Raw genomic sequence first — 15,255 nt, 5'->3', positions numbered from 1 at the left:
TCTCATTTCCATAAAACAAGGACCGAAAGAATATATAACAGACGATACCAATGTAATCAACCTAATCAAAGGTCATGAATTAGAACATGCAAATGCATGATCTGGTATGGTTAAACATGTTTTTGAGTGCTCAAGCCTTCCCATAACTTGATGATTAGTGTAACAGCACATTATTAGAAGACATTTTATAAGTCAGTCTAAGTTATGATGATCAGCGTTGGGTGTTATGTTTTATGTTTTCTATTCTGTTGTTTTATTTGTTTTAAGGCCCGACACAGTTAACTCCTAAACAAACAATTGACAAATTAAGGAATTCAATCTAGGCAGCCACCTGCGGTAAGTCACATAGAAGACATAATGTGCACCACTTATAAATAATCAGATTTATCATACATGTAGAGGCAAAGATAAAAGGTAAACTTTAAACCTGTTTATTTCTGGTGCTGTTTCCTGAGTAGCGTTCATGTGATGTCCCTATGGTAAAAATAGTTGAACTTTATACCCATTTATCTCTATTGATAGTGGACCACATTGCATCCGGGTTATTTTGTTATAAATTTTTAATCTATCATTTCGACCTTTATCATTTCGACCTTTATCATTTCGACCTTTATCATTTCGACCTTTATCATTTCGATAAGAATCACGTGTTATTTGTGTTTTAATACTTCTTTTCATATGACTTTAAACTTTGAGAGAATCCATAAAATTAATCACACTAAACCGCTCGTTTTGTAAACTTAGTAGTGAAACAAAAAACAGTGTAAATACTACAAACCAAAGAAAGAAAAATGAATATATCCAATCTACCGACTCGAAAACAATGTTTTAAACACAGTTCCCAATCAAGTTATTATACCCTCGGTTTGAAAAAGGGGTATACTGTTTTATATCGGTCTGCCCGTCAGTCCCTCCATCAAGCCTGTCTGTCAGTCCGTCCGTCCCATGAATATTTTGGTCGCATTTTCCTCAGGAACTACAATGCCAAGAATTCTGAAATTTGGTTTCAGGCTGTATATAAGTTATTCATACCGTGTTATGCGTTTTCAGATTCATCACTCGAGAACTTCCTGTTTACAGAACACTTACAAATTTTTACACTATAAACATTAACCACTTGCAACGGGGGTATCATCAGTGAGCAGTAGCTCACAGTAACGCTTGTTTTAAATGTTTCTCGACAGATAAAACAACTCGGTATGATATAATTTTTGTATGATCTGAGTAACTGTGTATGCTATTGGCATTGCCTTATTTGATAAAATAGTCGTAGTTAGTAGCTACTACGCTTTTTTTACGGAAAGCCGTCGAGATGGCTATACATGTAGAGAATTAATATTCTTAAATTCAGGGCGATGTTGATCTCTTGTCTACCACATCTCTTAATTTCTATAAATAAGGTTTTTTTGGACATTACGAGACCTCGATTGAGAGTTCAACTTGTCTTATTTATTGTCCACTAGTCTACCATGTCTACCACATCTCCTTATTTCTATTGAACCAATATTAATGATTATAAAGGTCTACCGTATAGATTGCTTATGACTCATAAATGGGATTTTCTATATTTGTTTGTGAAGTAAATACCTTGTTTTTTTAACATAAATTATATATTTTAGGTACGTCATGCCCCACCAACGAAAATTATTTGTACGGCGGCTGTCGTACCTGCCGTACCGGCCGCTACGCCCCTGCAACAATGCGCAAAGCCCACCCAGTAAACAATCCAACGTTGACATTACGTTGTGACAACGTAATACTATCGTTGTGACTACGTAGTAAAATTACGTTGGTACAACGTAGTTTTGTGAACTCCAAGGCACGTGCTGACAACCATCCACACAACGTTGGCACAACGTAATTTGTGACGTAATTTATTACCATCATAAAACGTTGTAACAACGTCACAGCACAACTATAAATGTCCCTTGTCCTCATTTAATTGATAGAATCAATGCAATTCCATTGAAGAAGTATGTAAACAGGGTCTTTATTTTTTCTTTTGACCCGTTTTAAGTTGTGAATTTTTCTATGTGGGAAAGATGGACAATTGTTGATATGTACTCTATTTCCAAACTGCCAGCTGTATATGAAATTGTCAAAAAGTTGGGTTTTTTTTTAATCTTTTTGGCAGGTTTCAGTGTGAAATGTACAAATATCTAGTTTTCCCAAAAATAGTTGTTTAAGGTTTATAAAGTCTCAAGTTTTTAACTTTTGCAATACTGAAGTACAAGAATTACATATTTCCATTTAACAAATGAACCTTTTCTTTCTTTTAACACATAATACTTTTCAAAAAAAGAAAATTTTGTATGATGGCCAATAAGACAACCCTCTATCCTAAAATCAAATATTGATGATTATAGGTACATGTACATGTACAGCCTTCAACATGACATCTTGGTACGTGCTTCAAATTCTGAATGTTTAGTGTTTCAGTGGCCTAGAATACAGATTTCATTATGATGGCGGAAATTCTAGAATGAAGGTTTCACTTTGACGACGGAAAACCATTTTTAATGAATTATTCAGACATACAACAAACTACCACATTTACCTTCATATTTACTGAAAATTCATTCAGCTGGATTCACTACACGATAACAAACTAGGAAAATCGGCCCAAAATCGGACTGTCTAATTCATAAATATATATATTCTACACAATTCATAAACACTTCTAAAAATATCCCAAATGAAGAAAATACCTGAAATTCAATTCAATTAACTATTGCTTTTTTCCATTGACCAACTAGAGATAGTATAAAAAAGAAGATGTGGTATGATTGCCAATGAGACAACTGTCCACAAGAGACCAAAATGATAAACCTATCCAACAGTTTAGACTTCTTTTTTCTTACAATGTACATGTAGCTACATGAACCAATAAAAACAATAATAGTTTGTTTCTGAATTTTTAATTTTTATTCCAAATTTTAGTCTTGTTTTGGTTGTATACATTGTACATGTCATTCCAAATGTGGGTTTTCTGCCCTCTAATCAGCTGGGCAATTTACACAATTGTTTCTGCATACATGTAGCTGGTATTGGTAATGTTTTCTACTCTAGCTCAGTCAATATAGTACACTGGATATGTAGGATGGCTTGTTTCGAAGCTAAGACATTTTCATATATATGTGGTTAAATTTTCGCAATACGAAGTGCGATTTTTTTTCACACAACAATTTCTTTGAAAATTTAAAACTTTGAATACATTAAAAAACTCCATAGTTTTTACATATTTATACTATGATCCTCTACTTTCCAGATCAACACAAATGGTAAAGCTCAGTCACTTGTTAAAAATGAAACATGTTCAATATCACTACAGAGACAATTTTTGTTTACACACAACTTTTGTGTTCCTCATTTGATGGCAAATTAGTTCCTCATTTGGAGGCGCATTAGGAATATTGACCCAGCTGGTCTTGTGTTGGTTTCAGATCTCTGAAAAAAAAATCATAAATTATAAAATACAAAAAAATAAATCGATCCCAACTGATGAATTACAGCAGTTCTTAAAAATTATCCTGTGTTTAAACATAATCAATATTTTTTCTATTGCTGGTCCTATAATAAACTCCCTTTGCATTTTGGTATTTCATACACGACCACCCCCAAATAAAATTTAAGAAAAGAGCTTTCCCTGGGGGAGAGGGGACATAATATTTTCTGGAGCAACCAGTGGTTATTCTACAAATAATTAATAAAGGAAGTTTGGTTTCACAACATTGTCATTTTTCAATTAATTTAAGATATGCAAAGGATTCTACCTTAATAAATTTAGCATGTACATCGATACAACAAGACCTCATAGCATATGCCAATGAACGCAATCTATAAAATCAACAAATTATAATTTGCTAAATAAAATGAATACAAGAAGAATGTGTCCATGAGCCACAAATGATCTTATCAAACTTAATTTAAAGGACATATTAGAGAACAGTAAAGCAGATGCTCTTCAAATTCAAACTCTGCGTTTTATGATAATAAGCGTTGTGTATTGGTTGCATAACATGTGGTTTAAGCAAACATTAGATAACAAAATCCAATTTTGAGTTCAATGTACATGTATGTGCGTACAGTACAAGAGTTAAACTATATCACTCAGTTAAGGAGGACAGAAAAAGAGCTGATCAACTGATGTTTACCTTTTTAAAATCTTGGTCCAAATTTTTGAGCTGGTGCATGCTTAACTGTTACATGGTTTCTGCAATGATTTCCTCAACCTCATACACATTGGATCTGTGGATTTATATACAAGACTCTGGAAAAAAAATTCAAAATACGTTCAATTATCTTTTATATTCTTCTGTCTGTTGCATATAAAAAAGAAGATGTGGTATGATTGCTAATGAGACAACTCTTTACAAGAGACCAAAATGACACAGAAATTAACATTTATAGGTAACCGTACGGCCTTTAACAATGAGCAAAGCCCATACCGCATAGCCAGTTATGTATGAAAGACCCGAAATGACAATTTGAAACAATTCAAACGAGAAAATTCACCGCCTTATATATATAAAAAAAAATGTTAGTCCAACAAATCTTTAGAACAAAGTGACAAATTTAAATGCATTCCAAAATTCATATGTTTTATGATTGATTACAACATTGTTTCTGATCACATATTTAGTGATTGTACATGTAGCTCGTCATTGATAAACATGTAGATTTCATACTATAAATTGTACAGCAAAAAAGATGTCCCTATGTACTGTTTTTAACACCTGTAAACTAGGTTTTACCCTGAAAACAAGAAAATTTTACCTAACTTTCAAGGCTAGATCCTAGTCTAAATCATTATGACACTTTCAAGACTTGGAAGGCTGTTTTTTTTTTTTTTTTCTGGGACGCCTTCCTACAACGATCTAATCCTATTACGACAACTGTGATGGCTATCTTAATTTTTTTCTGTGACGCCTATATTTTACAACATCTTTATTTGCACAATTGTCTATTTCCATGTCAGACCCAGTGATACAATGACTGATCGTTTGTTGCTCAACATCCAGTGGCAAATATTTCATTCATTTTAGCGACGACCCCCAGTGATATATGCAGCATTATCATTAATAGGCAGAGTTGGTAATATGCCAAGTTTGAAATGTGCAGAGTTTGTAATGGACCCAGATATCTAAAGTGCTGAGATGTTTAGCTTCACATTTTCTGATATTGATAACATGGATAAGACTTTCATGCTTCAATGATTATCAAAAAATAACAGAGCAAAAGACACTTGTAGCCTTAATATATATAGGGATAGTAGCTCTTGTCACAGATAGAAAACAAGTACTTGTGGCTGTGCACCCCTCCCCCTTTTTTTACTTTCTACAGTTATTACTTATTTTTAATTGCATATATCTTCAGAAACACCACAAGTTAATCAAGCAATTTAAAAATGGATTCAAATAACACACATTATGGCTAAAATTTCTTGTATCAGTGCAATATATTGACAGTAAAAGAAAAAGTATCATATTTCAACACGGTCACGTATAACAGACTTGAAAGAGGCGCGCAACACGGTAACAGCTGTTTTATTTTCATCAATCAAACTTGTTTTTATCATGGAGAACCTGTTTGGTGTAAAGTGCAATCATTGTTTTACCTTTTTCTTTGTTCTGGAATCTGGATCAAGCTAAATTTCCACTGCAAATTCCTCACTGTTTTCAAAAATCAAGCGGCAAAAGTGCGCATGCTCAGACTTTTCATAGTATGCAGCGGTAAAACCCGAGTACTGCTGAACGTTACACTAATCAAATCGTGAAAAACGATTATGAAATCCAAGTGATAAATGATGACAAAATTTTAATGATATATTAAACAATAAATATTCATATAAAATACATATATTAGAACATTAAAATTGGATTTGTAATATTTTCTTTGACATCTTGATGCAAATTATGTCTGCGGGAAAAAAGGGGGAGTTTTTTTTTTAAATCGAAAAAATCGTAAATATATTCTAGTGAAGGAATACTCATTATGACATACCCCAAAAATTCGTCCCATAAAACCAGATTTTTACAATGTATTCACTACGTTCTTATAATGTCGATACGACGTAACAAAATGTTACGTCGGATTATGACAGTTATTAGCACGTTGTCACGACGTAATAAAATGTTACGTCCTGACAAGGTACTAAATTTACGTGAATCCGACGTAATTTTATAACGTCGTCTGTACGTTTGCATCCAACGTTTGCTTTTTACGTTCCCACAACGTTGGTACGACGTAAACTCACGACATGACGTTCAGACGACCATTAACCGACGTCGGGAGTACGTCGTGTGTTTACTGGGCATGTCGCATAGTCAGCTATAAAAGGCCCCGATAAGACCATGTAAAATTCATACGAGAAAGCTAACGTCCTTATTTATGTAAAAAAATGAACGAAAAACAAATATGTAGCACATAAACAAACGACAACCACTGAATTGCAGGCTCCTGATTTTCATTCAATTTATTTACTAGTATCAAAAATGTACGCTTGCGTTAAACAATTGAAATTAACACTGTATATTTATACACACGATCAATCTTGTAATCTAATAATAAAAAAACGATATTGTATCAATAAAACAGTGAAACTGATTCTGTGTAATGATAAAGTAATTCTAGTTTTGGATATCATAAAAAAAGTAATCGAAAGGAAAGAATGTTTTTAATAAGAACGGTTCATTTTGCTTTTAAAATGAACACCCTGTAATGTAAGGTCGGCAATAGCCATTTTTTTTTGCCAAATGTTATTGATTAACCACTTTGCGACGCACATGTTTGAAGCAAACTTTTGACCTCTGAACTTTTTTATTTACAATGGTCCATAAAAGAAAACTATCGTTATGAAGAAATCTATATAACAGAAATAAATTCTCTATGTAATGACTATCCTTTAAATAAGGGATCAATTTCAAGTGATAAAAAAAAGTTTTGTTGTAAAAACCACTTCTTAGTACTTACTCAAGAGCAGATAGACAAAAATGAACCCACTTTTTTTTTAAAAACTTGTTCCATGCAAATATGATGATTCTCCCCTTTAAAGTTAGTAAGTTTAAGTTAAGTAAGAAAATAATCAAGAGTTTTTACGCTGTGACAGGAAAACCAACCTTGATATGTTAAACATATATATGGAGGATGTGGTATGAGTGCCAATGAGACAACTCTCAATGTCAGTTTATGTTATCACCATTTGTATTGTGATAAAAGATTCGATTATGATGTAATGTAAGTTTTATCTTCATATCTATTTATATGTGTTTGTGTAACACCGTACACCCGGCACTATTTATGTATTTAAGTCATAAGTTCTGTTATCATACAGGGTATCGAGTGATTAATCCCTCTGGTATGTTTCGCCTCACTTTGATATGTAACATTTCAGTGGTAAAGAAGGAATACAAGTGAGTTGTCTTATTAATCAAATTATTGTCGGGTTATTAACAGATTCCTTACTTAAATTGAATTTCACATTTTATTTAGCTTTCAGTCATTTAAAAAAATGCATAATGAAAATAATGATCTAAAAATCAAAAATGATATTGTATCAATAAAACAGTGATAATTATCTTGTGTTATAATGAAGTAATTCTAGTTTTGATATTATAAAAAAAAAATCATCGAAAAGAAAGAATGTATTTAATAAGAACGTTTTATTTTGCTTTTGAAATAAGTTTTCTGTAATGTAAGGTCGGCAATGGATTTTTTTTTCCAAATGTTATTGATTCACAGTCGGTGTATTTTACCTTATTAAAGAAAATTTTACTTATTTTTCTATTCATTATTAAACTGCTATTCGTTTGGGAGGCTTAAATGTGAAGTTTCTGTTGCAATTTCCCTACCGTTGTCAAATTTGAAATATCATACCACCTTGGTTCGGTTAGGGCATTTTTTATTTTTTTTATATTTATGGACTGCTCTCCATGCAGTTGTCGTAAAAGCTTATCTGCCACACCTTTTTGAATTTAGAGTTGTGACAATTCACATCGCAAATAACTATTTTTTTGGCATATCTTTGTAATCTTTGCGCCGTGTTTTGAACTTTTAAAATTGTGCCAGCGTCTGTAATGTTCGCTTAAATTGTATAAATTTCAAGATTTTGATAGGGTCTCAGTTTGAATATATTGACATGATTCATTTGACATCGTGCTATTACCTATAAGGAGGATATCTGCCATCTGAAATATCTAGTATGTGTTCATTTTATAGTTATTTCATGGTGATGTTGTACCCTTTTGACTTGTTAAATATTTTAAACTGTATTGTATCATTACATGATCCATCGCCCTGCACGATTAATCGTTGACTTTTGATTCAGTCATTTTATATACTATTTCAACCTGTCCTTAAACTGTTAAAGCTTGAACGTATGACGTTGTAAATATCGCAAACAAAACTATTCAATGTAAGAACAAGGTATGATCGTCAATGAGACTACTGTATACATGTTCTAATTGGGTATTTGGCAACTACAGTGGATAACTGAACACCTTTCAACAGTGAACAAAGTCATTATCGTATATTCAGCTAGAATATACCTAAATAGAATATGAAACTGTTCAACGCGCAGACAAACAGTCTCATTTCCATAAAAAAAGGACCGAAAGAATATATAACAGACGATACCAATGTAATCAACCTAATCAAAGGTCATGAATTAGAACATGCAAATGCATGATCTGGTATGGTTAAACATGTTTTTGAGTGCTCAAGCCTTCCCATAACTTGATGATTAGTGTAACAGCACATTATTAGAAGACATTTTATAAGTCAGTCTAAGCTATGATGATCAGCGTTGGGTGTTATGTTTTATGTTTTCTATTCTGTTGTTTTATTTGTTTTAAGGCCCGACACAGTAAACTCCTAAACAAACAATTGACAAATTAAGGAATTCCATCTAGGCAGCCACCTGCGGTAAGTCACATAGAAGACATAATGTGCACCACTTATAAATAATCAGATTTAGCATACATGTAGAGGCAAAGATAAAAGGTAAACTTTAAACCTGTTTATTTCTGGTGCTGTTTCCTGAGTAGCGTTCATGTGATGTCCCTATGGTAAAAATAGTTGAACTTTATACCCATTTATCTCTATTGATAGTGGACCACATTGCATCCGGGTTATTTTGTTATAAATTTTTAATCTATCATTTCGACCTTTATCATTTCGACCTTTATCATTTCGACCTTTATCATTTCGATAAGAATCACGTGTTATTTGTGTTTTAATACTTCTTTACATATGACTTTAAACTTTGAGAGAATCCATAAAATTAATCACACTAAACCGCTCGTTTTGTAAACTTAGTAGTGAAACAAAAAACAGTGTAAATACTACAAACCAAAGAAAGAAAAATGAATATATCCAATCTACCGACTCGAAAACAATGTTTTAAACACTGTTCCCAATCAAGTTATTATACCCTCGGTTTGAAAAAGGGGTATACTGTTTTATATCGGTCTGCCCGTCAGTCCCTCCATCAAGCCTGTCTGTCAGTCCGTCCGTCCCATGAATATTTTGGTCGCATTTTCCTCAGGAACTACAATGCCAAGAATTCTGAAATTTGGTTTCAGGCTGTATATAAGTAAGCTGTACCTTGTGATGCGTTTTCAGATATTCTACACTTGACAACTTCCTGTTTACCGAACACTTGAATCATTTTTCATATGATGGCCAAGTTGAAAATTTTCGTCGCATTTTTCTTAGGAACTACAATGCCAGGATTTCTGAAATTTGGTTTCAAGCTTTTTATAAGTTATTCATACCGTGTGATGCGTTTTCAGATTCATCACTCGAGAACTTCCTGTTTACAGAACACTTACAAATTTTTACACTATAAACATTATCCACTTGCAACGGGGGTATCATCAGTGAGCAGTAGCTCACAGTAACGCTTGTTTTAAATGTTTCTCGACAGAATTTTTTTTTAATATATCCAATCTACCGACTCGAAAACCATGTTTTAAACACTGTTCCTAATCAAGTTATTATACCCTCGGTTTGAAAAAGGGGTATACTGTTTTATATCTGTCTGCCCGTCAGTCCGTCCATCAGCCTGTCTGTCATTCCGTCCGTCCCATGAATATTTTGGTAGCATTTTTCTCAGGAACTACGATGCCAGGAATTCTGAAATTTCGTTTCAGGCTTTATATAAGTAAGCTGTACCGTGTGATGCGTTTTCAGATTCATCACTTGACAACTTCCTGTTTACCGAACACTTGAATCATTTTTCATATTATGGACAAGTTATTTATATCGTGTGATGCTGGTCAGATTCATCACTCGAGAACTTCCTGTTTACAGAACACTTACACATTTTTACACTATAAACATTATCCACTTGCAACGGGGGTATCATCAGTGAGCAGTAGCTCACAGTAACGCTTGTTTTAAATGTTTCTCGACAGATAAAACAACTCGGTATGATATAATTTTTGTATGATCTGAGTAACTTTGTATGCTATTGGCATTGCCTTATTTGATAAAATAGTCGTAGTTAGTAGCTACTACGCTTTTTTTACGGAATGCTGTCGAGATGGCTATACATGTAGAGAATTAATATTCTTAAATTCAGGGCGATGTTGATCTTTTGTCTATAACAAAACGTTAATTTCTATAAATAAGTTTTTTTTGGACATTACGAATATAATATTAATTTTTCATTTGATTGCAAAGTTTCCGTTTAACATGTTTAAAAGTCATGAAATCGGTAGAATACTAACAAGCTCCCTTTTTTTTTATTCGCCAATCAGTGTAAATGTGATCTGAACGTCGCATTGAAGAAACTGATTTCAAAACTTTTATTCAACTGTTTAACTCAATATCATACTCCCTTTTTTATGTTTATTTTGATATTTGTTCTAATGTTCCGAAATGTGTATGTATTATTTTTTAAAACATTTAGTTTCGAATGTACTACACGCTCTACCTTTAATTAACATCTATCTAGACACAATGTTTTTGAATTTTATAAAGTAAGTTTTCTCAGGAAACACTTAATACAATGTATAATAAATTAATCATTGTTTAATATATGCTTTACCATAACAAGAATTTTAATATATTTTATACATAGATATCTTATAGTAGCCTCTTTTTCTTACCATGTGATTAATAACCTATAAATGTTTCCTGCGCTAGGATAACTTTACTAAGTGTGTTAAATCTACAACAAAACATTTTTTTTAAATTTACATTTGCAATTTCCAAAGTATTGATCGGTAATTTAATTTGAGAAATTGTATTTTGATTGCAAATAATAAAGACTATGGCAGCTTTTCTGAAAGATTCAAAGCATCATCAATAGTTCTCGAGGAAGCTCACAAAATCAAACAGATATGTTAACTGACCAAAGTAATGATTACTTCTCTCTTCCGTAAGATGAATTATCTCTTAAAGATTTTTGTATGTCATCTTCTGTACCTTCATTTTATTGTTAACATGTTAGTTTTAAGAATAAATGAGATTTCGAAAGATCTGTATTCCTTCACACAGAACAACAATGGCTGGCGTGTCTACTAATAGTGGAGAACAAGCTTCAGATATTTCACCTGAAGAAGAAAATTATCTTCGTATTTCCCAGCTGTTAATCAGAGTTGCGCCCTCTGCTGTCCGGGTAAGATTTGATCAAGAATTTCATCCTGGAGGATTAAAGAAAGTGTTGAATAAAGCAAGATACTCAACATTAGAAACCCTAAAAAAAAGAAGAGTTATTTCCCAAAATCAGTGGGATTTATTATTTCCATTGTCAGGTAAGCAGACCAAGTTACTTATTTTGTAATAAAGATTTTATTATGAAAAGAAAAGATTTTTTTTTTTTATTTAAAACTTAACAAAATAATTGGTATGAAGTCTACCTAATACAGGAGCTTATAATCAAAGTCTAAATCACCTAGCAGTATAAGTTGAATTCAGGTCCGACTATTAAAATAATGTCCTCTCAATCAATTATTCTATTTTCTGTGAAAATGTTGATCAGCTGAACTTGAATTAAAGAATAGCACATATACAGTTAATATAAAGATAAATAGATGTGCCACAGTAGTTCTTATGCCAACATCTCAATTATTTACATGACAACTATAGGTCACAGAACTGCCTTCACCCATAAAAACAGCTCATGATAAACTCATCGTGAAAACCAAGATTCAAATGTATAGGTTTATTCCAATATTTTCGTCGGGATTTTAGTGATTTTAGAGATTGATTTTCAACTGTTCCGTTGGTGTAGTCAGTTGTATGGGACTACGTTTATCAATTTGCCTTTTAGTTCTGTATTGTTGGGGTTATACTGTTTTAAGAAGCCAGACTGATTTTTCCTCATTTAAACTACGTGGAGGAAGTCTAACTACCATCTGCGACGTTCGAGTCAAAAGTTTAAAATGTCAAACAGAATATGAAGTTTTCGAGCATTTAAAAATCGAAATTCTAAACGGTTATACCAAACCTTTTTATATAACTTTAAGTCAGCTATGCAGGGTCTCAACATGATATTGTAGATCAATTCAAACTAGAAACTTTAATTTGGATTTATAAGTGATTATGTAAACTTTTGATGCCTTATTGAAATAAGAGGTATTTAAACAAAAGGCATTGTAAATTTATTTTTGATTTAGTTTAGTGTCCCTTTGGTTGTGTATCTCCTTCACATCTACGTATATTTAAAGACTTACAGAATTGCAAACAGACATGAGCTATTGGAAAGTTTAAAAAAAGTAAAATAACAAAAATGCAAAGAAAAAAGACTGTTATGAAGCTGTGTTTATAATTTTAAAACGAACAGCAAACATTGAATTTCTGCCATATCAATTCATAAGTAATATTCAACCTTTGATGACTATTTAGGACTTTGTATTCATACTCTGTTTCCCCGTCAAAGTGGCAAAATATATTTTCACCACCACACAGACGTCTATAAAACTTTGTTAAAATCAAAGCCCAAATATCTGTTTCCTCTTTAACAAATCATTATTTACCCTAAACATTTGTTATGGACGAGTGTTCTAAGTAGTTACTACTGTACTTATTAGCCAGTCAACACTGTCGTTGTGAGTTCGACCCCGCTCATGCGTGTGCACTCGAATCCAAGCATAATTGACAAGAATTGTGAATTTTCCTATCGAAGGTTGGTGGTTTTCTTCGGGCAATCCGGCTTCCTTACTCATTCAAAATTGATTGCCATGAAATAGTCGAAATGCGGTGTTTAAACACTAAAATAAAAACCTAATCATAACCGGGCTATACTTATATAAGCGAAATAGAGCACATAGGATCATCTTTTGTTTTAGGTGGGGTGTGTGTTGCTTAGTTTTTGGTTTTCTAAATAGTGATGTGTGTGCTGTTTCTTGACTTTTTGTTAAAAAAATTGCCATAACATTGACCGTTTATTTGCGACCTATGAGTTTGAATTGGCCTTTTGGTATCCTTCGTTTCTCGTTTAAACTCATGTTCCTCTAAGCATCTATATTTTATAATTGAGTTACACTCATAGAAATACCAATCTACATGAAAACATTCACAAGAGCTTCAAGTATTATCTCGTAAATCTAAGGTGAAATTTTCACATGAATTTCTAGTGAACATGTGAAATTGATATGTGAAAAATATGCTTGTGGATATGAACTTATCATCGAAAATGAAATTAGACAAAAGACAATACTTATCAAAGCAATTATGTTATTTTAGGTACACCATCTTCAGAGACTTTAGATCTGACCTTAATGATATGTCTGATAAGGAATTTAACCAAAATTCAAATTGAAGACGAACTACCATTCACGGGCAAAGATGTTGTTGGAGCAGCCCTTACAACAATTAAATACTACAGAAACAAATTAATGCACAGTAGTGATGGAATTTTGAACGATGGAATGTTCAATAAATGGTGGGACGAAACTTCTAATGTAAGTATACTTTAAGTTAATATTAGGCTATCATTTATTTTCAAAAGTCAACCGAAAAGTTTGCATAACAAAACTCCAACTCAAAAGTAACACTAATACATATATTTTATGTTTTTTGCCAAATAATATTTTCATGTGAACGAGATATTTTTGCGTTTTACTTGTGTCGCTTCACATACTTCAGTCGAGTTCTGTTTTTTTTTGTTGGCACCACAAACGCAATTAAAATCCCTTCGGTCATGTCCGATGTAAAATATTTGACATTACAATCACTGCGGTCGTAGCAAGCTGCGACCTACATAAAGCAGATTATTAAGCACAACACCCAATACGATGCCAACATTGCCTCATTTATATAGTAATTGTTATCCTGCAAGTGGGTGTCTTAACATAAATATACAGCCCAACAGATATCGCTTAGCTGTATCTGTATACTGTACATATATTGGTTTCAATCTAAGCACACTGCCGGACTACGTTTGTGAATTGCTTGACCTTATGCGAACTATCGATAAAATAAGTTGGTATGTTAGAATAGATAATTATTTTACTTTTAGCGATTTTTTATTGATGACCATTTGAGATTCTTTTCTGCGAACCCGTCTTAAACTGTATATGTGATTAGGATATTACTACGCGGACCTCAAGGGATTCTTAATCGAAATAAATGTGATGGTTTTTATTTCAGCCTTTCAATCCAAGCACAAACAATTTACAGAATTTACTGCAGGATAAATACAATAATTGTTTAGTGTTTTTAAATATCAGCTGTATTTATACTCGGATCACACTAATCTGTTGTTTAGCCTCGTACAAATACAGCTGATATTTAAAGATACTAAACAGTTATTGTCTATTTATCTAGTTATAGTTAACCCAAAAGCTTTTTTTCGCTACATGATGTATTTTAATCAAATATTGATCAGAACTGTAAATGATGTAAAATCATATTGCCTCTTATTATGGTCATTACACATTTCCCTTCAAAAAATAATATCAGTTTATTTAATCTAGTATAGTAATACTTAACTACTGAGCCGATAATATTCCAGAAGACTTTACGAGACAAAAAGCACGAACAAATAGAAGTGATATGTTTCTTAGTAGCTATAAAAATGACTCATTTCATAATTGATAATAACCTTCGTACGAGTAAAATACCCATTAGTTTAAACTTAGTGTCTAAAATATTTTGTAATAGAATCACCTTTGTTAAAGAAAAAGAGTTTGTGTTACACGAAATTGACTTGAGGTTACTTAAGGTAAATGATCCCTTACTTACCTTAAATTTTAAGGCAATCATACAACTTGGTGGAATTAGGTTTACACAACGCTGCAGTTTTGC

General features: G+C 32.5%; 1 long non-coding RNA gene across 1 annotated transcript; it reads right to left on the bottom strand.

The window, feature by feature from the left end:
• Positions 1-2,936: 2,936 nt before the first annotated feature.
• On the bottom strand, positions 2,937-5,927 carry LOC139503064 (uncharacterized). Its single transcript, XR_011659017.1, has 3 exons — positions 5,618-5,927; positions 4,155-4,270; positions 2,937-3,447 (listed from the first exon to the last, which is right to left on the bottom strand). It is a non-coding gene; the product is annotated as an uncharacterized lncRNA (long non-coding RNA).
• Between the last annotated feature and the right edge of the window lie 9,328 nt (positions 5,928-15,255).

This window comes from Mytilus edulis, chromosome 14 (genome assembly GCF_963676685.1).
Source record: "Mytilus edulis chromosome 14, xbMytEdul2.2, whole genome shotgun sequence".
Classification (NCBI taxonomy): Eukaryota; Metazoa; Mollusca; class Bivalvia; order Mytilida; family Mytilidae; genus Mytilus; species Mytilus edulis.
Note: the sequence above shows the minus strand (reverse complement) of the source record. Positions and strands in the feature narration are given on the sequence as shown.